Source organism: Molossus molossus, unplaced genomic scaffold (genome assembly GCF_014108415.1).
Source record: "Molossus molossus isolate mMolMol1 unplaced genomic scaffold, mMolMol1.p scaffold_m16_p_15, whole genome shotgun sequence".
NCBI lineage: Eukaryota > Metazoa > Chordata > Mammalia > Chiroptera > Molossidae > Molossus > Molossus molossus.
This window is the reverse complement of record NW_023425350.1, coordinates 18848648-18873952: the sequence shown is the minus strand read 5'-3', so window position 1 is coordinate 18873952 and position 25305 is coordinate 18848648.

Here is a 25305-nt window from a genome sequence, read left to right as displayed (position 1 = left end):
CACTCAGCATATACTGGATGTCTACTACATGGCCAACACTCTTTTCACACGGGGGTTACCAACACGAACAAAACAATGTGCCTGCTTTATGTTGTTACTACGCTAATGGGGACACAATAAAGAAAATTCAGAAAGTGTCTTATGCTATCATGGTAATAAAACAAAGCCACAAAGTATAGAGTATGTGGAAGAGGGGTTTATTAGAAGGAATAAAATCTCTTTCACAAGTCATGAAACCCAGGGCCTTATTTTAGGATAACCACTGTATTTTTATGTCTCCAAGGGGAAGCTGTACAGTTAGCACTTTTGTTGTCAAAAGGGATTTTTTTGAGATCATTGAATTTCTTTTATTATCTAAACTCAGGAGTTTGTTTTTCAATAACCCAGTAAATGGTGGTGGACTAGTCACCTTTTCCTAAATACATCTAGACTCAAATTCCGTTTCCCGGGAAGAAGTCAGATGAACTCAGAATGTGTGTTACCCACGCAGGCGTTCACACGCACCGAGCCTGTGCCGTGCACCCGGCGTGCCAGAGGCACCGGGGAGCAAGCAGTGAACAAGGGGCAGAGCATCAGCAGCACCCCGCGCATTTCCATAGCACCCCGTCGTCAGGAAGAGCTTCTATGCACGGGGTTTTATCCTCTCAACCATCCTGCAGAGGAGGCAGGACAAGGGTAATCATGGATGTTTATAATTGTCATTAGTGCTTTTCTCTAAGTATTTCTGCTTTCTGAGCACAATCCTTTTCAGTACTTGTGCTAGCGTGACATGCTCTGGCTAATGAAATAAGAAGGGAGGGTCTTGTCACCTGTGAACAGAGGCTCTTTCCCTTCCCATTTTTGTGGTCCTCACGGATGTCTGTGCGCCCATCACCGGCTCCCCGAAGAGGGCAGAGGTCCCTCTTGCTCCACGTGGATGTGTAGTGTGAGTGAGAAGCTCAGCGTTTGCCACATTAAGCTACTGGATTTTGTGGCGTTGCAACTGCCCTGTAACCTGGCCTCAACTAATGCGAGATTCCGTCTGATCATCTTTCCCCGGGGAAGCTCTCTTGTGAGGGAACTGAACACCACAGAGGGAATCCATCTCATGGCTAGCAAGTTCTCATTGTTGGGAAGTTCTCCCTTCAATGTTGACATAAATGTTCTCATCATTTCCCCTGACTCCTCATTCTCTGAAGTACCAAGGGAGAAACCTACCCCTCCTTCTACATGAACGCTCTCCACGTCCTGACAGCTGTCGTGTCTTCCCTCAGATCTCTCTTCTCCAGGGGAATGTGACTGATAGCCTCAGACTGGTTCTTTGATGACATAGTTCCCAGATGTCTCACTTGTCTGTAGTCTCTAGATACATCTTAACTTGCCAGTATAGCTTTTAAGTGGGGAAATGATAATTTCGGATGTTTTATGACCATATCTACTACATTAAAACTTCTATTTTTCTATGCTCAGGTACTAAAGCTAAAAAAATTTATTAAAAGATTCAGTAATCTTTTAAAACAAAGTCAGTCGTATAGTTTCTGCTTAAAACCCTTCAAAATTTCCCTATTGTGTTTAAGGCAAAGTACTTACAAGACCCCAAATCCCCAAATGATCCGAAGGCAGCCTACTTTTTCAGTTTTATCTTCCGTAAGTATCCCTGTGTTAGTCCTTTGCCTGTTTGCCCTCTGATCTATTCCCTACCCACCCCCCTTCATTTCAGGGTTCACTTATTTGGCTGGATTCCAGTTAGGTGTGGTCCTCTGAAGGGACTGGTGGAAATGAAGGATGGAAGGGTGTTTCTACTTCCCCACCACTCTGTCTCAGGTGGTATCTCCAGAAGTGGCTTCATGTTCTCTGTCTCCTTGTGGCTCCAGCTCCCACCAGGCTGCTGTATCTTTTGCGGCCCATTCCTGTCAGGCAGTCACCCCCAAGCTGTGTCCCCGCCAGAGGGCTCCAGCTCTAGGCTCCGGTAACACCACCCCTTCCCTGGCAAGCTGCTGACAGGAGCTCGGAATTGCTTCCTCATCCTTTGTTACCCTCTCAACGTTTCCATTCCAATTGCAGAAACAAATTTCTGCTATTAAATTTCCTCTATTTGAAATATCTTGAGAGAGTTCTGTTTTCATGACTTCCATCCTTCTAGCATTCTGTTCTCAATCATAGTGACCAATTTTTAGTTCTTGGAATAAGCCGTGTTCTCTCTGACATGTCTGAAACAATTTTGTCTCTTCCCTTCTAACCATGAGTAGCTTCCATTCATCCTCAGGTCCCAGTGAAGGTACCTTCCCTCTGGGTTCCTGTAGCAGTCCAGGCTCATGTTTATCAGGACATTCATTTACCGTGGACTCGAGTGACCATTTCTCTTCGGAATTATGTGCTCATGGCTAGTGAAGGCCCTGTCTGCCTTGTTCATTGTGCTCCCAGAACCCAACCTAATGTCTGGCTCATAGCAGGTGCTCAGTGAATACCCGAAGACTAAATGAATTAGTAGTGTATATAAAACATGGTTATGAATCCAGCATTATATATTTTGAAAAGTGAAATGAGTTCCTTCGTAACTATTCATAATATCTGGAACTTTGAAAGTGATGGGGGGTGTTTTGGTAAGGACTTGCATTGTGACATTAATATGTGCAGAGACGTGTGTTACCTAGATTTATATTTTAGATATCAGAGAAGCAAGAAATTTCCTGAGTTTTTTTTAGCACAAAGATGATAAATTTGAGTAAGAAATTATTGTTGTCATTCATTGTATCAGATGACCATACCATTGGCAATGGTCCAAGATTCTATAAATATGTGCAGTTCGGACTGATTATTGGCCAGGGCATCTTCCAGGACTGAGATGGCCGCTGGATGTGTGGACAGTTGTGCTGACGTTGGGTTGTACCCTCGAGCATGGACGTCCTGGTTAGGAATGGGAAGCAGCAGGTCTCCAGCAGACTCGATCACAAGTTTGTGCCACGACCATACACAATGTTTACAGACTCTCTCTTCCGGCTACTCAGTGGATTCCAACGGGCTCTCTACTGCTGTGTGAGTGTGTCCTTTGGATCTCCTGAGAGGAGGGTGTCATTGGTGTGATTTCATACCTGTATAACTGGAGAAAACTGAATGCAGTTAAGATCTTGCCGGCAAAGACTGAGTGATGGCAGGGCTATTGAAACACTGCATGGGAGGCAAGTATTGTGGTCATTCACAGATGAGGGCAAATTTCAACTGAGATGCTGTCAAAATAAGCACTGAAGAGAATATATTAGCCCAATCTGTAGCAGCAAAATAATTTACAATTGCTAATTAGGTGGAGTCAGTAATGTCCATATTAGGTTTGGGAACATCAGCTAAGGGTATCATGGCATTAAGGTTATGGTAAACCACTGTTAAGTATCATTTATTTTCATCACTTTTGAGCACTGGCCAAATTGGGTTATTAAAAAGGGAAACAGTAGAAACAATGACTTTTTCCTTCAGTAAGTCTTGTATAATGGCTCTTAACTCCTGCAGGCCTTGTTTCAAAATATATTGGGCTATCTTAACCATTTTAACTAGGTAAGAATGGGTGTGAAGAAGATCTGTGGAATCCCATTTTGCAAAACTAACTGTAAGATTTAAGTTTTATTAAAAGTTATTACTCATTAAGCCAGGGTGTTCATGCACACTGCGGCGTATTTTAGGGTAATGAGCGCTATGACCATGAGGAATTTAGGTAAGATAATAGTGCTGATGGTTAAGGTAAGGCACCCCTATTTGCTCTATATATTATGTCTTATAATTCCCCTAAGAGTTTAGGGGGTACTTTGTTTAAATTTTGTGGGATCCCAGGTATAACTGTGATTTGAGCCCAATATTGTTAAAGGTCATGAAGATTTGCCAATTGAGGGAAAATCAGTAAACCACCAGATAGATATAAAGACAATTGTCCCAGGTGGTGGCTGGTCCCCAGGGAAGATGTCGAGCTTCCAGCAGGCTTGTGGTAAGTTGCCACTGCCTAAAATCAGGATGTTGAATGGTGGGCCCTTGAGGTGGCCAAGAGCATGAGAGTCACAGAGGTCTGGAGACGACTGTAGTATACCTGGTGTGGCCAGACACTGGAGTGGCTTCCCCACATTCCCCACAGTCTGTTGTAAAAAAAAGCTTGTAACTCTTCAGCATTGTGCCCAAGATGAAATGATCTGTGAAATCCAGATTTTGGAGTCTCCAATATCAGGCCTTTTGATGAAGATCTTGGTTTTGGGGAGGCTGAGGTCCCTTCTGAGGACCGTTGCCTCCTTTGTAATTCTTATTTCCGGGGTTACTTCCTCGCTAGGCAAACATTTATTCAGGTTTTTTCTTGTTCTGCATAGGCAACTAATAACTATAGGCCATCTAGTTCTTTCTTACTGGTGGCAGCCTGGCTGATATGGGAGGTAAGACTGCTTGATAAATTTGGGGGGCACCCTTCTTAAAAATGGTTGCCTTGTACTAGCATCATAAGGCCCTGCTTGAGACTAGCAGTGACTCTAGTCCATTGTGATGATCAACAAAATAATAACGAACGGATTATACCACATCACTTTACTCCCAGTAGTTGTCCTTCCTTCAAGGTAGGCGTGAGCATTTATGATGGTGGCAGAGGGGTGGGCTAGTTTCCATGGCATGAACACCCAGTGGATGAGAGGAAGGACAGGGAGATAGCTCTAGAATGCTACAGACATTTCAGCAGATTAAATGGCTTTCTTAAGAAATTATTAATTTTGGGATCATGAGATATGCCTAGCCATTGGTACCTCTTAACAGAAGTTAAAGTTCATTCTGAGCTAGTGTTATAGAGGTGCAGAAATCGATTGGTTCCCTTTTCATCTTCCTATTGGATAAATTTTTTAAAAAATTTTTAATCCTTACCAACGGATATGCTTTTTAAGAATTCTTAATTGATTTTTAGAGAGAGGGAAAAGGAGAGAGAGAAATTGATGTGAGAAAGAAATATTGATCGGTTGCCTCCCATATGTACCCCGACTTGGAATTAAATCCACAAACTATATATGTGCCCTGACTAGAAATCAAACCCCCAACCTTTTTGGTGTATGGGATGATGCTCCAACCAACTGAGCCACTTGGTTAGGGCCCTATTGAAAAATTCTTGTAGTCAAGTTTGGATTTCCATTTAGATCAAACCATAGACCTTTGTTCCAGTTTCTGTTTCCTTCACCTGAACGTTCTTTGAGTAGTTATGAGGAACACTTCAGGGAAGGTCTTACTCTTTCCTGACTTTAACCTTCTTCATCCAGAGAATCCCAGTCGAAGTCGGCAGGGTCAGGAATTTCATTCCCTACATAACCTCACCCCACAACCTGTTTTGTAGCCATGGTGGCGTTGGAATGGCCACCTGATAGGTGGTGTCACCCAGGGTCTTTGATGGTCACTCTTTCAGTTTTTTCCAATTTCCAATACGTTTATAGTCTCCTTAGGGAACCTGGGGTCAAACATATGGCCCAGTTCTTTAGCGCCCGAGCCTCAGGGACCTCCCCTCCACAACACTGAGGACCAGGGTATTTGTGTGTGTAACAAACAGAGAAGCAACAATAGCAGAGGCACTTCCGCCTGAGTCCTGGTGAGCCCTGTGGAGCTGGTACCTCAGTGTGCCACATGCTAGTCCCTCTTCCCCACGAGTGGCCAGTTGATGGCACCAGTAGATGAGCTTTTCCTTGAGTGTTCTATGCAACAGGTTAACACCCGGGTGGGCCACACAAACAGCAGTCACGGGACTCAAGTCGTTCGCTGAGCCTAGAGTCAGTCAGTCTTGGCTTATGGCAAAGTCAAGACGTGCGATTCAACCTGAGACAAATAGATCTAGGCCACGACACACTGCCCAGGGCCACCTTAAAGAGGGCACCAGTCCCATTTAGGGACTCCTGTTCCTAAATGCCAATTTTCAAAGCTTCTGATGTAGGTCAATTAAATCTATAACAGTCTCAGAAGGAGCCAGCAGGTGCAGCTGGCACAGCGCAGGGTACAAGCTTGCCAGCAGGCAGCGGCCCAGGTCAAGGAGCACACTGGCCAGTGGGCAGCAGCTCCAAGGGCCTGTTTCCCAGCGGGCAGCAGAGCTGGCTTGTGAGCCAAAAACAGGAGAAGATCCCCAGGCGATGGTGGTCACGGCTTAGACCACCCCACTCACAATGCCTGTTGTCTTGTGGTTGCCCTCTGAGGGTGGGATCAATTCCTCACCCAAAATTGGATTGGATGTCAAGAGTCCACACACACACACACACACACACACACACACACACACAAAATAATGAAAAAAAAGGAAAAGAACACACGCGCATGCACACATACATACACATATGCACAAAGAGTCTACACATGCACCAAAAGAGTATACAAAATGTGCATGACTTATGTATTGAGGTTTTAGGGAAAGAGGAGGATGCACCAGGCTGGTCTGACATGGCTTGTGTGGAACCAGGTGATGGCTGCAGTTTCTGTTGTCGTAAGGATCCTGGAGCAGAGTGTGTACGGCCAGGGCTCTGTGCTTTGAACCCCTCTGCTGACCCCCCAGGGAGAGAACACTGGGCCTTTCCGATCAGCTTGCCCAAATGTGGGACCACAGAGAAGGAGAGAGGGGCGGGGCCTGTCAAATACAAAAAGTGGAGTCAGACTTCTTACTACAATGATGTGAAATGTTTTACAAAATTCTAATTTTGGCTTGAAAGGTCCAAGTGTATCATTAACAGTATTGTCAGGTGTTTTCCAAGAAGTGACCAGTGTCATTTTGTTTACTTTTGACAAAGTGTCTACTCAATTCGCACGTCTGAATAGGCACAGTTTGTCGTCATTCTTTCAAGTGCAAATGGTGCTCCATGGAATACGGAGCTGGTGTCCCTGGTGCGCCCATGCGCGTCCCAGAGGTGCCCGTGTGCTTGGGGACGCGGCACAAGTGCTTCGTGCTGGCTTCCCCTCCCTCACGCAGCCCATTAAATAGGGGTTCACGCAGGCGTCAAGGTGTTTTTTTTTTTTCCTTTATTGACTTTAGAGAGAAAGAAAGGGAGAGGGAGAGAGAGATAGAAACATGGATGAGAGAGGACATCGACTGGCCACCTCCTGCACGCCCCCCAACAGGGATTGGGCCCACAACCTGGGCATGTGCCCTGACGGGGGATCGAACAGCGACTGGTCGACACTCAACCACTGAGCCACACTGGCCAGGCAGGTGTCCAGATTTAATAAAAGCAATCCTGTTTACTGGTTCCTCGAGGAAATTCGCGGAGAAACGGGCGTTTTCTTTTGCAGTGAGCGGCTGGCTGTGCAGACCCTGACGACCCCTGTGCAGTTCGGTGGCACGGCCTTGACTGATGCTTTGACACCAGCAGTTCTGCCCTTGTTGCCTCTGCACTGTCAGTGAAAGTGTCAAATCGGTGAAAGAGCAAGTCCTGTTTGAGTATTATTATAAGAATAGTCTTGGCCTCACAGTCCCCTGAAAGTATCTCAGGGACCACCCTGCTTCCTTTCAGATGTTTGCATCCCACACTTTGAAAACTGCTGGACAAGATCAAAACCAAGAGGAGGTGGTGTGCGCTTTGTCCTTCCTGGGGCCAGTGTAGAAGGATGCTGCTGCATGGGACCACTAATTAGGGCCAGTGATTCAACCTACCGGCATGGGTGTCTTAGCAATCAGCTGGTCTAACCAAACTCACCCGTTTAGTTCTCGTTCTGACCCAGGTTCTATGTGGGAAATCAGTTATATATATACGCAACAATAAGGTGTGGCCCTAATGTGTTCTCGGATCAGTAGGGGCTGCAATAATGATCATAAAGCGCTTATCAATAGGTCCTGTGACGGAAGTAGTACACACTACATGCTAAGGGAACGCAGTGACTAAATCTCCATAGTGGTTCAGAAAAGTCTTAACCAAGGATGTGAGGTTTCGGCCAAGTCTTGAAGGAGAGTAGAAGTTGTTCAGTTGGAGAAAGAAGGACAGGTGTGTTCGGCTGAGGAAATGACACGTGTAATGACGTGGAGGCCACGGAAAGTAAAACCTGACTTTTTAAAACTAGCTCTAGCTATGGGCTTCCGTCTCCCTCTCAGTGACCCCTCTAATCACCCCAGACCACAGCCTGAGGCTTATTCTCATCTTAGCCTTCTCCTCTTTGGTCATTCTTTCATTCTCATGATGTTCTCATTATGTAAGGAGAGGGCGTAGTACATCTTGGAGAAAAGAGGCCTCCTTTGAGCCTGGTGGGATGGGGTAGTCTTGAACAAGCTGGACAGGACTGAGTAGGGCATGGAGGGGCAGGCAGGGCTACGTCAGGCAGCGCTGGCTGGGCTGGCTGGGCAGGATTGAGCAGAACATGAACTGGATTGAGCAGGGCTTAGCTGGGCAAGGCAGAGTTGGGCAGGGCCAGACAGAACCGGGCAGAGCGGAGCATGGCTGTGAGTACTGGGCAGGTCTGGGCAGGGAGGCCTGGACTGGCTGGAAGTCACCAGAACTGAGCAGTGCTCAGCAGGACTGGGTAGCTCAGCGCTGAACTGGGCAGGTCTGCTAGGGTTGGATAGAGTAGGGCAGAGGAAGACAGGGCAAGGCAGGACTGGACAAAACCGGGCAAGTCTAGGCGGGGGAGAAAGCATAGTAGGACAGGGTCTTGGATTCTGGAAGGAGTTGAAGAAGGAGAATGTCCTCTGCTCTCAGAGGGCTCTAGAAACTGCAGCCCCAAAACATCCTCCCTGGTTATCAGAAGACTCCCTGCCCTGTTTCCATACTAATCTCCCCTCTGCCTGGAAGACACTTCTTTCCTGGAAAACTTCTTGTCTTTCAAGACCCAATCCAAATGCACTGCCTCTGTGCCTTCCTGATGCCTCAGCTCTGGATCTGACTCTTCACCTACATCTACCTTGGAGACCAGTAATTTGTATCTGTGTCATTCCTAGTGTTGGTTGAAATTCAATCCCGTCTCCTGCTCATTCATCATCATGCGTGAGAGTGATCTTACTTGGATGGTCTCTAATTTGGCACACCTAATATTAATAACCAACCCTTTGTAATATGCCTCACAATTAACATGTCAGGACACCTCTCCTGGGAGTCACTTTCATAGACTAAGATAGATCTACTGTAGGATTAGGGAGCAGAGTTAGAAGGGTTATTAAAAGGTCTAATTAGAAAACTGAGGCCCAGAGACAATAATTAACTTACCAGAAGTCACCCAGAGAATTTGGGGGAGAACCTTGACAAACTTATTCTGACTCTTGGTCTGATGTTTTTCCCTGCAGGATTTAAAAAAAAATATGTGACTATATCTCCAGTCACTCTAGGTTAATGGCTTTGAAATTCAACAGTCTCAAAATGTGGGTCAGTAACTCCCAGAATGTGGGGATTTGTAGAAACTTCTCTGGGATATCCCTGCCCAACCTAGACTCGTGACCCTTTTCCCGGTAACCCTACGACATCCCCAGGGGCTTCTTTTCCTTTCAATGGTTTTGCTAGGGGACTTCAGGAGTTCCTGAAGTCAAGTGAGAATCACAAGTCAACACATCCAGATCAGCCTGGTGGAGAGAGGGTGGACACCGGAGTCAGCCACACCTGGGTCTGGATCTCAGGTTCGTAACTTCCATGAATCATTTACCATCCCTGAGTCTCAGTTTGGAGTCATGAGTAATATCAGAGATAATGAATGCAAAATGCCTAGCACAGAGGAGGTGCTCAGTAGACACGGTTTTTGCCTTTCTCTTTCAAAGAGCCCTTCAGATGTCATTTAGTAGAGCCTGTTCGTGCCTTGGTGGGAGTTCAGAATTGCAGGCTGCTTAGGAGTACGGGCTCTGAGGTCAGACCCCACCCCTAGTGAAAAGCTGTGCTGTCATTTACAGGCTGTGTCAACGTGCATAGGTGAGCCTCAGCTTCCTCCCTGTCCCACCTCGATAAAACCACTCTGAAGAGTAAATAAAACACTCATGCAAATGATCTAGCAGTGCAGTGCCCAGTACCAATCAATGCCAGCCATTATTGGCAGTATTATTACCCCATTAAAACATTTTAGACAGATGACGGTGAGAATCTTCCAAAGGCTGGGGCTCCCTGCAGCAGACCAGCATCTGCCCCTTGGATCCAGCTCTCTTGCCAGGCCTGCTGAGCCCAGCAGACACCTCCTTTCTCTAGGCTTGATCCTCTGGCCATTATGGAAATAAAGACGGCCTCCTGAGGGCTGCTCTTCCTCCCTGGACATGGTGAGCCACAGATCTGTAAGGCACTCAGAAGCACATCTGAACACTGTATGTAACAGAAACACGTGGTTAAACCAAGTGAAGGGGTCCTTTTCCTGCCTCCCCCCATCTCTGGACTCAACACCCCCCCCACCCCCCACCCCCCCCAGGGATGCTACAACTCTGTGAATGTGTCCCGAGTTCCTGGGCCCTGATTAGCATTGCAGACGATCCCAGCCAGGACCTGCCTAATCCAGGGTTTGCAGCTTTACCCAGATAAACATCTAATGAGCACAAAGCACAGTAGACTTTGCCCTGAGAGGAGCAGGAGTTGGGGGAGCGGACCTCAGGGACCGGGGAAGCTGGAGAGCAGCTGCTGCTTGCATCTCGTGCTCTGCACCCCCCCGCCCCCCCAATCTGTCTCGACTTTCCCGCAGGCTCCGTGCAGGCGGTGTGCGCTGTGCTGTCTTCTGGGACCTTGGAGCTCTGCTCCCCCTCTCCCAGGTCATCAAGCCCCCTTGCTGAGGCAGGGGAGGGGCAGAGCCACATCCATGTATAACTGGGGAGCCACTGAGAGGGCTGGATGGACCGAAAGGAAGGGCCCCTCCAGGAACAACCTCTGGCCCATTTCTGAGGAGACGGGCAGGGAACCAACGCTGCGCTTTCTCTCCTTGAGGTCCTATGCCTGCATGGTCCCTTGAGAGCTTGGGGTCACTCTGAAGAATGATGAGGTCCCAAGACATAAACCTCAAAAGAAGGCATCTCCAGGAGCCTATGAAACACAATGAAATAAAACCGTCACCTCGGAAACCATTTTCATACATGTTATGTATGTAGCACGCCGAGTTCTATCATACGCCTGTGAGGTAGGCAGGGCCCTTCTGCACCCCAGGCTGTGGATGGGGAACCGAGGCCTAGGCCAGCTGAGTGAAGTGCCTGATGTTGCTAAGCCACCAGGCAGGGCCAAGACCAGACCCAGAATCGAGGTCTTCCGACGTGGTCAGAGCCCTTCCTAAGGGAGCCGGCTGCCCGGGCAGCTCCCCGGAGGCCCCTCCGCTCCTGGGGAAGGGCCTCGGCCGAGGTGAACGCCGGCTGTGCCAGGGCCCTGGCGCCTGTGACCTGCGTGCTGGGCAGGCTGAGGGCAGCAGAAAGAGCCCTGGTCCCCACTCAGCCGGGCAGCCTGGGCGATCACCTGCTCCACAGAGCCCCTGGTCCTCTGAAGAATGGGGACAAAAGAGCTGTTACCCAGATATCCTGGGATTACTGTGAGGCTGAAGTGAAACGAGATGAGTGTGGGAGTGCTTCGTAAGTTGTAAACAGTCATAAAGATGAAAAAGCATGATTAACATAGAGTTCAGGGACCAGGTTGGGGCAACTTACGGAGGAAAACAAGAAGATAAGGAGGAGGGAGAGTGAAAATACGGCTGGTTTTCTTTCCTTGTCTCCTCCCATGTCATACCTACGGGTGAGCTACTCTTTCTTTGTGGAAGGTGCTGACTTTATTTGATCCAGAAACCCCAAGACCAGCTTTAAGATGAAGATGATTTTCTGATGCAAAACCACAATATACATTCCTAACTTTCCTTGAACTTCACATTTTAAGCATGTTATTAAATGGATATTTTTAATACCACTCTCTCTACTCCCAAGAATACAAATTAGGTGTTTGTTTGTCACTATGCATTAAAATAAAAGCAATTTAATGCGGAAGTGCTAATGCAATTTGCACAGAGATACCACTTAAAAATCATGTCCTAAAAATGTCAGGCTTACCTTGAACAAGTGTTGGTGGGATGTATTGCAAAGCAGAGGGGATAAATGCACCATACAGAAAGTTGTAAAATACAGAAACCTTCATCAATCCCAAGTGCAGGTTTAGACTCCAATAAAGGAGAATGATTTTATGTGAGTAAATAATTATTTTAAATATAGGTATAATTGAGATTACCTTTTGGCTCACACAAAATACTATAAAATGAGTTTTATGCAGCAAAGACATTTTGTCATCAATTCCCATTATTCCTCACAGAATATTATTGGAGGAAGAGAGACCTTTGCCAATGACTGCTTGGGAAGACTTTGGAAATGGGTCAATATCTTTAACCCTTATCTGAAGAAGGAACTGAAGCCTGGAGAATTTAAGTAATCCATTCAAGGTCATGCTGTCAATCAACAGCTGAAGGAATTGTGTAGCCCAAGTGCCCTGACTCCCTGCTTGTGCAATGGTCTCTAAAGTTTAAACACTGTTTCTCACTGTTAGTTTTTGTTAGGAGTGTCAACTGGTGCTACAGCCTCCTTTTTAAAAAAATTCATCTTTATTGTTGAAAGTATTACAGATGTCCCTCCTTATAAGCCTCATTTGTAGAGCTAGTAGTTTTTATTACCCCCACCATTAGTTTCAGATTATGTTGCAAGGAGACCCAGGGCTCTGTGAGTAACTTCATCCCAGCATGTGAGTGTACGGTGGTGGAGAGAACGGGGCTGGGGAATGGGGGTCGGTCAGTAGGGTCCTTCATCCTCAACTCCCATTATCCAGAACTGCTCCACTACTATTTGTCATCTAGCCTGGATTTCAGAAAAAAAAAAAAAAAAAATTGAATTTAAAAAGAGGATTCCATTAGCAGGGTTCAGACTGACAAACTTCAGAGGAAGGGGGTGGGGGAGGGATGAGATGAACCAAAGAACTTATTATAAGCATGTATGTAACCAATGGACATAGACAACAATGCTTTCGAGGTGGGGGTGGGGCGGGATAGAGAGGAAGGTGTGTGTGTGGGGGGGAGAAACATCTGTAACAATAAATTAATTAATTAAAAAATAATAATAAAATAAGAGGATTCCATTGCCAACGAAATAATATAAGACAACCACCGTGCCGCCCTGGGTAGCCTCTGGGGTCACGGGGGTCCAGGGTGGGAAGCGAAGGGCAGAGGCAGCTGTTGTGCCCAGTGGAGGGCAGGCGGGGAGCCCTGTAAAGAGTGGGCTAGAAGCTCTCACTTCAGGTGGGAATCGGGAGGAGTCGAGCACCTGCCTTGCCCAGCTGCTCTGGGGGCTCTGCTGGCTCGGGAATCCAGAGCCGCAGCCAAATGCTGCTCAGAGACAAGCGGCTGTTTTCAGAAAACAGGACACCTGGTGTTTTTACAGGCAGCATGGCTTCAGCTCCCTACTTTGTGTGTTTGCTCTGAAAGGGAGCGGGATCAGAGATGTTCAGGGCGGAATGAAGGGCTCAGAGACATATGCCCTCAAGTGGTTCCAAACTCCACGTGCATGGGCCCGATCCTTTCATCGCAGGGCCTCGCTGGCATTGAGAGTGATTTCTTCAGCGGTACAGAGAGAACGTAGGGACAAGAGAAAGAACAGAGCCTGTGGAGGAGGTGGTGAGGGGACGACCAGTCGTGAATAACCCTGGGACGGGAGGAGACCTTGAACGGCTGTTGGAAATGTGATGGGATTTCTTTCTCCCCCAACCCCATCTCTGAAGCTTATGATTAAGAGCGGGAAGGTTATGTGCTTTGGGTCTGAATTTCATTTGTCTTTCCTCGAAATATAGCCAGTGTATAATTCTAAGTGGGGGTTAGATGACTATTGTGAAATTTGAAAAGCAAGCACATTGCACCTTTTGAATAGTTCCCGATATAAAAGAATAAAAAGTACACTGTGCTTCAATGTTTACATACCAATTCTAACCTTAATGAATTTATCGATAGAGCATCAGCAAGAGATTCAGCAGCAGTAGCTGTGAGGATAATCAACACATCTGAAATACAGGCATGCCTCAGAGATATTGCGAGTTTGGTTCCAGACCACTGCAATGAAGCTAATATCACAATAAAGTGATTGACATGAATTTTTGGTTTTCCCAGTGCATATAAAAGTTATGTTTGCACTATATTATATTCTATTAAGTGTGCAAAAGCATTATATCTAAAAAAACAATGTACATATCTTAATTTAAAAATACTTTATTGGTAAAATATGCTAACCATCCTCTGAGCCTTCAGTGAGTCACTCTTTTTGCTGATGGAGGGTCTTGCCTCATTGTTGATGGCTGCTGACCAATCAGGGTGGTGGTTACTAAAGGTGGGGTGATTTATTTCTTAAAATAAGACACAATGAAGTTTGCTGCATCAGTTGACTCTTCCTTTTACCTGAACACTTAGAGGTGATTACAGGGTTATTAAGTGGCTTAATTTCAGTACTGTTCTGTCTCAGGGAATAGGGAAGCCCGAGCAGAGGGAGAGGGATGGGGAATGGCCAGTCAGCCAGTGGAGTAGCCAAAACACACACAACATTTATCGATTAAGTTCACTGTGTTATGTGGGTGAGGTTTGTGGTGCCCTCAAACAAATACACTAGTAATGTCAAAGATCACTGATCACAGATGACTGTAATATATATAATAATAATGAAAAAGTTTGAAATATTGAGAGAATTACCAGAATGTGACGCAGAGACGTGAAGTGAACAAATGATGTTGGAAAATGGTGCTGATAAACTTGCTTGATGCAGGATTGCCACAAACCTTCCATTTGTAAAAAACACAGTATCTGCAAAGTGCAATAATACAAGGTATTCATGTACATAAAAATGGAAGCTGAGAGTCCAAGAATCAATGATCATATCATAAAAAGGGGGGTGGTGGTGATAACTTTGAGTGCATTTTATGTAGGCTGTGCCATTTTACAGGTGAAGAATCTGAGGTCAGAGAGCTTATAACTTATTTAAGACCACACAGTAAAGAAAAGAGTCAGCGTTTGAATGCAGGTTTAATTGATACAAGATTCATGCTCTTTTTATCTAACCATGGATGAGTTTTAATTTGAGGCTAAAGGTTAATGCTATTAGACTTTTAAATGTCATTAGGACAACAAAAAGATAAAATATTTTGGAATAAGCTTAATAATAAATGTGTAAATCCTATTTGAAGAAAACTATAAAATACTTTTAAGAGACACAACAAAGGACTTGAACAAGTAGAAAGACATCCCTTGTTCTTGGATAGGATATCTCAATATCATTAGCATGTTGGTTCTCTTTAAGTTAATTTATAAATTTGATGGGATCACCATAAAAATGTTTACATACTTTTGGTTTTCTGTGTTAGACAAGCTAATACTAAAAGTCCATGAACACAACCAAACATGAAAGAAGAGCTATGGCCCTGGCCAGTTTGGCTCAGCAGTTGACTGTCGGCCTGCGGACTAGAGAGTCCCAGGTTCGGTTCCTGCTAGGGGCACGTACTACACAAAAAAAATAAAAAGAATAGCTATGTATACGTGTGTGGGCTGTAAGGTAGAGAGAAGGGACCAGGCTTCCTTGATATTAAAACACACTACACAGTTTCTGTAATTAAAATAGTGCAGGGAATATACTGGAACATAAATACATCAATGGAATAAAACAAAAAACCAGAAATAGGCCGAATATATACAGACATTTAGTGTATATGATAAAATGGCATCTGAAGTCACTGGGGAAAAGATAGATCTATTAATAAGTAATGTGAGACAACTGGATAGCCATATAGTAAAAGATAAAATTAGATCCACACGATACGTAAGAATAAGCTTTCCACGGATCAGAAGAGAGCAGAACTTCTGGCTGTGCTGGCCTCAAGAAATTGTCGTACCTGCTCCTCCCCTCCCCCTGCTGCCCATACGCATAAAATCGGAGAAAACATTGTAAGAAAAATCATTTCAGGGACCTAGAGATTGACCAAAAGCAGACAAAAATTGAGACACATTTATTATGAAGAGTAAATGAGATCAGTCTACAGCCTACTTGCTAGGACTGTATCATTCTCTCACCACCATCTCCATCGCCACACACAGATCTTTTGGCAAGAATTGTGGTTTCGTCATTGCAGATTGTCCAGGAGAGACAGCAGCTTTGCGTCAAGCAGGTTGGAGTTGATAAGGGGCAGAGGGCAAAAACTTAGGGTGTTGTCAGTAAAAGTACAAAATTTAGTGTAAGATAAGTGGGAAAACCTACAACTCTGCTAACCTGAGGTTGTGGTTCTAAAGCAAGTTGAGGTAAGAGGTGGATCAAGCAGATATTTAAGAAAGAAACCCTGGAAATGAGGGTCCAGGGTTAGAAGCACTAGGTAAGCTCTCCACCTACCCTTGACTGACCATGAAACTGGGAGAGACTGAAGAGAGTCTAATGGAAAGTAAAAGTCAAGGCAGACTGGAGAACTGGCTGAACTTTGACTTTTACGTAACCCATAGATAAATAGATCAGTAGAGGGTTGGGTGGAAGCCTTAAGAGATAAAGATCTTTGAGAACAGTCTTAATCAAATTAGTGGTGGTCCACTAAGCTGTAGAATCCATAGAAAACCAGGTTAAAAAGAATGGCAAGAATAAAGAAACTGATGAGTAACATCAGTGTTTGTTCACCATGACAAAAAAAGATTCTGCAGCTCAAGTCTAGAAAAGTTACTCATGCCACTAACAAAACAGAATACAAAACAAATAAAAACACACCTCAGGAAAAATCAGAATCTAGACTTGTTGTAATATAGTATCTACAATGTCATTTTCAACAAAAATTATGAGACATTCAAGCAAGCAACAAAGTGTGATCCATACTCAAGAAAAAAATGTCAGTAGCAATAGATTATGAATGGGCAAAGAATGTTAGATTTATCAAAACAAAACAAACAAAAACCACAAAACGAACAATAACAAAACAACACAAACTTTTTTTTTTTTATCATCACCTGAGGCCATTTTTCCATTTTTGTTCAGGTAGAGTGGGAGGAAGAGAGAGGAAGAGAGAGAGAGAAACATCGACGTGAAAGGGACACATCGTGAAAGGGACACATCAAGTGGCTGCCTCCCACACAACCCCAACAGGGGCCAGGGACAAACCGCAACCAAGGTATGTGTCCTTAGCGGAAACCGAACCCGGGTCTCTCTGGACTGCAGGCCAATGCTCTAACCTCTGAGCCAAACCAGCCCGGGCAAAAAACAACACAAACTCTTAAAGTACTATTGTAAAGGTATTCAAAGAATTGAAACTATTTCTGAAAAATAAGGGAAAATATGGTGTCAATGACTCAATGAATAAACAGTTTTAGTAGAGAAAACTACAAAAAGAACAAAATGGAATTTCAAGGATTGAATAATACAATATATATTTTTAAAATCACTAGATTTGCTCAATAGCAGGTTTGAGGTAGCTACTGAATAAGGAGTCAATGAAATAAAAAATAGTTTCATAAAGTTATCTATGCTGAGAGCAGGAGAAAAATGATTGAAGTGAAATTTACAGATCCCCAGAGATGTCTGGGAAAATATCAAACGTACCAACATAACTGTAAAGGGAGTCCCAAAATGAGAAAATTGAATGGAGCAGAAGAAACACTTAAAGAAATAACCATTGAAAACTTACCAAGTCAGATTTTAAAGATGAATCTACTTATCTAAGAGGCCCAACTAAACTTAAGTAAAATAGAACCCAAAAGAGTCATACCTAGATATATCACAGTCAAGGATTAAATTCAAAGACAAAGACCATCCTGTAAAGCAGCAAGAAAGAAATCACACATATACAATGGAATAACAATCCAATTAGTGGCTGACTTCTCAATAGAAAAAAATAGGGTCATATAATGTAATGACATTATAAAAGTGCTGAGAGAAAAAAACAGTGTCAACCAAGAATTCTATGTCCAGCAATACTATCCTTCAAATATGAAGAATAAAAATACTTTTTCAGATAAACAAAATGTGAGAGGATTTATTGCTAGCAGACCTACTCTACAAGAAATTCTAGAGAAAAACTGAAAGGAAACGATACTAGATGTTAAATGAATGTATAGGAAGAGATGAAGAATGCCAGAAATGGTACATGTGTGGGTAAAGTATAAAAGAGACTGGAGGAAACTAAACTGTGTTAGAAAAAACTTGCTATATTTTACTGAAATTCAGACAATATTAACTTGAACTAGATTATGCTGAGGAAATAAAATGCAACTCTTAAGGTGACCACTAAGAAAACAAATCAAAGTATAAAGTTGAAAAATAAATTGAGCAATTAAAATGGTACATTAACAATTGCTTATTTAATATAAAAGCAACTAAAGGAGGACTGAGAAACAAAAGGAGACAGCTGTATGGCAAATAAATAGCAAAATGGAAGACATAAATCCAATCCCATCAATGATTATATTAAAGATAATGGATGAAACACTCTATTTTAAAAAAAGAGGTTATCTCTCCCCCACCCCCTCTTCTGGGACAGAACTTATATGCATGTATGTATGAACAATGGACATGGACAACAAAGCTGGGGACAGGGCAGGGAGGGAGGGGGAGAGGGGAATCAGTGGGGGGAAAAGGAGAAACATCTGTAACAAAAATTAATAAAGACTTACATGCTTAAAAAATAAATAAATAAATAAATAAATAAATAAATGGAAGAGGTTATCAGCCCTGGCCCGTTTGGCTCAGCGGTTAGAGCATCGGCCTGCGGTCCAGAGACCCGGGTTCGGTTCCTGCTAAGGGTGCATACCGCACTTGCAGTTTGTCCCTGGCCCTGGTTGGTAGTGCGGGTGGCAGCCACTCAATGTGTCCCTTTTATGGCAATGTTTCTCTCTCTCTATTCCTCTCTCTCCCTCCCACTCTATCTGAACAAAGAATGAAAATATGTTCTCGGGTGAGGATAAAAAAAAAAAAGGCAGAGGTTATCAGACTGGCAGACTGGATTTAAAAAGCAAAATACAACTCTATGCTATTTATAAGAGAGCTACCTTAGATTCAAAGACAAAAATAAGATTGAAAGAATATACCATGGAAACAATAACTGTAAGAGAACTAGAGTGGCTACAAATAATATCAGACAAAGTAGATTTGAAGACAAGAACTATAACTAGAGACAATGAGGGAAATTTCATAACAATACCAGGGCAAATACATGTTTAATAACAGAGCCCCAAGATGTATATAAAGCAAAAAGTGGCAGAAATGTAAGGAGACATATACAATTCAATAATAATATTTAGAGATTTCAGTACCCTACTATCAATAATAAATAACTAGGCAATAAGTATATAGAAGACTTAATCAGATTTTATAGAGCATGCCATCCAGCAATAGTAGAGTATACATTATTTTTAAATACACTTAGAATATTCTCTAGGATAGAATTTATGCTAGTCTATAAAGCAAGTCTTACTAAATTTATAAGATTGAAACCATATAACATATGTTATCTAACAATAGCAATAAATTGAAAATATACAACAGAAAGAAATTTTTTAAATCCCCCAATTTTGAACATTAAACATACTTCCGAATAACCCATAGGCCAAAGAAGAAATCACAGGAGCAATTAGAAAATATCTTGAAGAGAATGAAAATAAAAACAACATAGAAAATGTTTTAGCCTGCAGCTAAAGCAGTGGTTAGAGGAAAATATATAGCTTTAAAATGCTTATATTAAAAAGGAAGAAAGATCCAAAGTCAATAATGTAAATTTCTACTTCAAGAAGCTAGGAAAAGAAGAACAAATCAAATCAAAGTAACCAGAAGGAAAGAATTAATATATTTTTCAATGAAATAGAAAACAGAAGAGCAAAAACTCAATGAAACCAAAAGTTGGTTTCTTGAAAATATTTTTTTTAAGAAAACATACCTTTAGCTAAACTGACCAAGAAAACTTGGAGAAATCACAAATTGCCAAAAATCATGAATGTAAAAGGGACATCACTAGAAATGCTATAGGAATTAAAAGAATGATAAGGTGATATTCTAAACTGTTTTATGCCAGCAAATCCAACAATTTAGAGAAAATGAGCAAATATCTAGAGAGACAGAAATGATCAAAACTGACTCAAGAATAAATAGAAAATTTGAATAGGTAGAGAAACAGTACAACAATCTGCCTTAATGATTAAAAATTATTCCCCAAAGAAAAGCCCAGGCCTAGATTAATTAAATTCAATCTGCTGAATTCTATCAAATATATGCCAATCTTACATAAACTTTTTAAGAAAATAGAGAAGGGGACACTTCTCAATTTATTCTTTGAAGCCAATATTACCTTGAAACCAAAGCCAGACAATGACATCACAAGGAAAGAAAACTATAGAGCATTAATCTTCATGAAAATAAATGCAAAAGTCCTTAACAAACTAAATCCAATAGCATAAAAAGGATTATGCAAAGCGACCACACGAGATTTATCCTAGGAATCCAGATGGACCGGAGACTTGAATGTGAAAAACAAAACTACATAAGTGCCAGAATAAAACATGGTTGAATTCTCCTATGACCTGGGTATAGCGTAATGAATTCTGCTTTGAACTTTGAGTATAAAATCCAGAATCACTAAAATAAAAGATTGATAAATGTGACTACATCAAAATAAAAATAAACTTTTCAATGATAAAGAAAACTTACATGCAGCTTCACTCATAATAAGAGAAACTAAAATTAAAATTATGCTGAGATGCCATTTATCACCCTTCAGAAATAGGATTAGAAAACAGAAACTCTCATTCATCACTGGTAGGAATGTGTGACCCCTGCAGAGGGAATTTGGTACTATCTAACAAAAACTACATAAATACTTACCTTTGATTCAAATATCCCTTAATATATACCTCCAACAAGAAATAATGTATGTACTAGGTTATTTATTATAGCATTTTTGTAATTGCAGGATATGGGAAAAAGGAGACTGGTTGAATAAACTAATGCTACACTACACTCATATAATGTAGTACTATATAGTTGAAAAAAATGATATGGGATGATTCCTAGTCTGTACTGTTAAGTTTTTAAAAATGCATTTCTGGAAGAAAGCAGATACAAATATGGAATGGGAAAGGTAAGGAAGAACCCTGTGGGTTTGGTTCAATTGAAATAGGAACATTCAGTATACACTCATTCTCCTCCTCCTCCTCCTCCTCCTCCTCCTCCTCCTCCTCCTCCTCCTATTCTATCTATCTATCTATCTATCTATCTATCTATCTATCTATCTATCTATCTATCTATCCATCCATCCATCCATCCATCCATCCATCCATCCATCCATTTCCACCTACCTATCTATCCTAGCTCTGCCTGGTGAAAGGGCCTGAAAACAGTGACTTTCCAGGACCAATTAGTACACTTAGAACCCAGATTTTATATTTCTTAATATTATTTTCCACCAGAACTAACTAAGGCTCCTTGGAGAAATGACCGATTCCACAGTTGGGACAGGACAGGTGCTAGATGGCCTGGAACATAACGCTGTACTTGAAGATTAGAAATTGCTAATAGAAAGAAAAGATGAGGACACGTTAAAGAGACACTGAAGGCTCCACTGACTGATGATGGATTGATGAAGAAATGTGGTATAATCACACAGCAAAGTATTATTTGGCAATGGAAAGGAATGAAGTACTGATTCATGCTACAACATGGATGAACTTTAAAAAAATTTATCTTCTTTGTTGAAAGTGTTACAGATGTCCCCTCTTCCCCCTCGCCCCCCTGTTCCCTGTCCATGCGCCACCCCCCACCCACCCAGGCCTTTACCAATCATGGATGAACTTTGAAAACATTGTGATAAAAGAAACCAGTCACAAAAGACTACATATTATGGTATTTTATTTATAGGAGATATCCAGAAAAAGCAAATCTGTACAGGTAGGGGCTGGGAGGGTTGGAGAGATAATGGGAGTGACTGCTAATGAGAATAAGGTTTCTTTGGGGGTGAAGAAAATATTCTACAATTGATTGTGGTGATGGTTGCACAACTCTAAATATACTAAAACTGTTGACTTGTGCACCTTAATGGATGACTTATATGCTATATTCCTTTTACATAATAAACAAAGATGTCAGGAACAGCTTGAAGGGATTCTTAGTGGCCAAATCTGGGAAATTTGAGTATCCAACTCAATTAGGACAGAATGGGTTATAACCTATCGAATCAAGTAAGTATCCATGAGTTCATAATGATGATAAATATGTAAGTCAATAAATGGGGGAGAAAGGAAAGCTTTTCCTATAGTAAAATGCCAACTATTAAATCTAGAAGAAATGATGGTGTTAGAAAATCAGCATTTTTCAATCATCCTAAATATAAGTTGATCAAGCAGATATTGTCAGTTCTAAATCTGGGGTAGGGTGGGGTGGGGAAGTTTTGTGAGGAACAGGTTACTTATGAAGTCTCAAAATATCTCTCCACAATCACATTAGTTTAAAAGGAAAAATATTAACTATGGAGTGACAAAAATGAACAACACTTCAGCCAAGTGATCGAAATGAACACATTGTGAATAAGGGGCAAATGGACACACAGCATCAGCTGTGATACCTGAGAAGGGCACATGACTTGTATTCAGCCCAAAATATACAACATGGATCTAATCACCAGAAAGCATCAAACAAACCCAAATTGAGAGAAATTCTATTATATAACTGACTTGTAATCTTAAAAAATATCAATGTCTTGAATGACAAACAAAGGCCAAGGATCTGTTTCAAGTAAAAGGAGACTGAAGAAACATAACAACTAAACACAGTATGGACCTTGGACTGGGTTCCTTTCCGGAAAGAAAAAAAATATACCATAAAGGACATTGGGACAACTGATAAAATTAGAAAACAATCTATAGTTAAAGAAAATGTATTAGTTTTAAATTTCTTGAATTTGATAACTAAACTATGGTTTTATAAGAGGAGATTACTGTTCTTTGAGAGATACATTGAAATATTCAGGGTAAAGGGACATTATATACATGACCTATTCTCAAATGGTTCAGAAAAAAAATTACCTTTCTCTCTCTCATTCACACATACACACATATAAATATGGTACAATGTTGAAAATATGGTTAAATATATGGAAGGTTTTGTATCGTATTTAAGCTTGAAATTATTTGAAAATATAAAATTAACAAATTAATGTGGCTAAGAACAATACTCAAAACTCTGTTAAGGCTTGCACTGAATTATGTATGAATTAGATTGCCCTTAGTCCAAAATCAGGGATACACCACATTTTTTCACGGACTCTGGATTTTAAGATTTTCAATAACACTTTGGTAATACTATTTCCTTTAAAATAAAAATGAAGCCAACCCTCCTGGCTCACTGCCTGCCCTTCCCATCCTCAGCCTTGGCCCTGCTCTTCAGAAGCAATACCTTTGAACCTCTCCCAGGAGTAGTGTGGCTCCTCCCACTTCCGCACTCCAGTTCAGAGTGCCAGTTGACTGCCTATGGCAAAGAAGGTATAGCTTATTTACACTCTTATCCTCCCCTTTCCCTACTTATGGAAGAATGATGTCACTACTTTCAGTTCCCTTAGCTCCCAGACCCCAGCTTTACTGAGCTATAACTGACATACAACATTGTGTAAATTTAAGGTATTCAACGTGATGATACGACACACACATTGTATTGTATTACAAAAGGATTACCACAGTAAGGTTAGATAGCACCACCCGTCACACCTCACATAATTATTTGTGTGTGTGTGTGTGTGGTGAGGACATTAAAGATTTATTCTTTTAGCAACTTTCAAGGTTACAATATGGTTATTGTTAACTATAGTCACCATGCTGTATATTAGACTCCTAGACCTGTTATTCATCTTACTGTTGTAAATTTGTATCCTTTCACCAACATGTACCTATTTCTTATCCCCAATCCCCCAGTCCCTGGCCACCACTATTCTACCTTCAGTTCCTTTAGCTTTGAAAACTTTAACATTGTATTTAAACCGCTGAAGCTCCTGACAGCAAATAAAGACCATACCTCTTTACTTCACTTTTGTAAAATGAAAACATTAAGACCCACCCCCTCCCTTTACTTCCTCTTCCTTCACCTCTGGATTTCTGTGAGCAGAACCATAATTTACATCGCAACACTTGAGAGTATCTATATTATATTTTGGAATCATATTTAAGAGTTTATTTGCTTTGAATATGTAAGTTGATTCTAGAAGTGGAAAACAACACAAAGCTTTGAGGTTATTATGAGGATGTGCTGACTTGTTTATTGCAGAGCCAAGTACTATGCTCTGATTATATTTCTTTCTCTATGGTTGCGATGTTTTTACTCTTTCTTGTGCAACTCAAAGGAAAAATCCTCAAATGGGTTATTCTTTCTTACATTCCACCGAATGCTCAAAATAATGTCATATTTAAGCTGATTTCATGTTTGGACTTTGCCTTTCTTGCACTTGCTCCTCCTCGACTCCCATCCTGAAATTATGGATTGCTTTCACTTCGTTCTTGTTAAGGGAGAAATGTAAGACTTTTCACTTTATCCCTTTCCCACTCGGCCCTCTGTGCTTCAGAATCTATTTCATTTCTTCTCCAAGGACAATGATCTCCTGTTCTGTGTTGAGCCAGCTGCTTCATATTTGGGCCATAACTTTCTTGAGAGCTTTTCATTTTTCTTGGAGTATTTAGGTGCCTACTTTTATTTACCCCCATGTGTTTTATGCTTTTATCATTTCTAATGTGCTTTCAAACTCCGTTCTATTCGGTCCCCATTCCCAGCGTTCCGCTCACGTGAGCGTGTGTGTGTGTGTGTGTGTGTGTGTGTGTGATCTTTAGACTCTTCCTTGTTGGGTCTCAGTCTCTCTATCCATTCTTCACTGGCTGTGTGACCTGTTTGACAGCTAATACACTATAATATTTTATATTGTTATCTTAGGTTGTATCCATTATTTTCTGGATCCCATCGCTTTCTCTTTCTCTATTTCCATGCCCAATTTGTTGAAGTACACCCTAAAGTAACCTTGAAGAGAGGGTGCATGGAATATTAGCCTTCTGAAGTTTTACATGTATCAGAACACTTTTACTCTTTCACACTTGATTAATCAATTTCCTAGTTAGAAAATTTTAGAATAAAAACATTTTTCTCAGCCTTTAAGATATTCTTCCATTATATTCTCGAATCCAGTGTTCCTGATGAGAAATAATGGTATCAACCTAAAAAACAATTTTGGGGATAGTTTTATTAGCTTCTCTTTAGGCTTGGTGGTCATGTGTCTGGATGTGGGTCAGCTCATTCATCCTCCTTGACACTACGCTTTCTCTTTTAGGAGCTCTCCCAATGAATCTAGACTTTCTGAAATGACCACTAGGTCTCTTTTTTCTCTTACATTATATATGTCTTTTTGTTTTTGTTGGTTGTCCTCCATT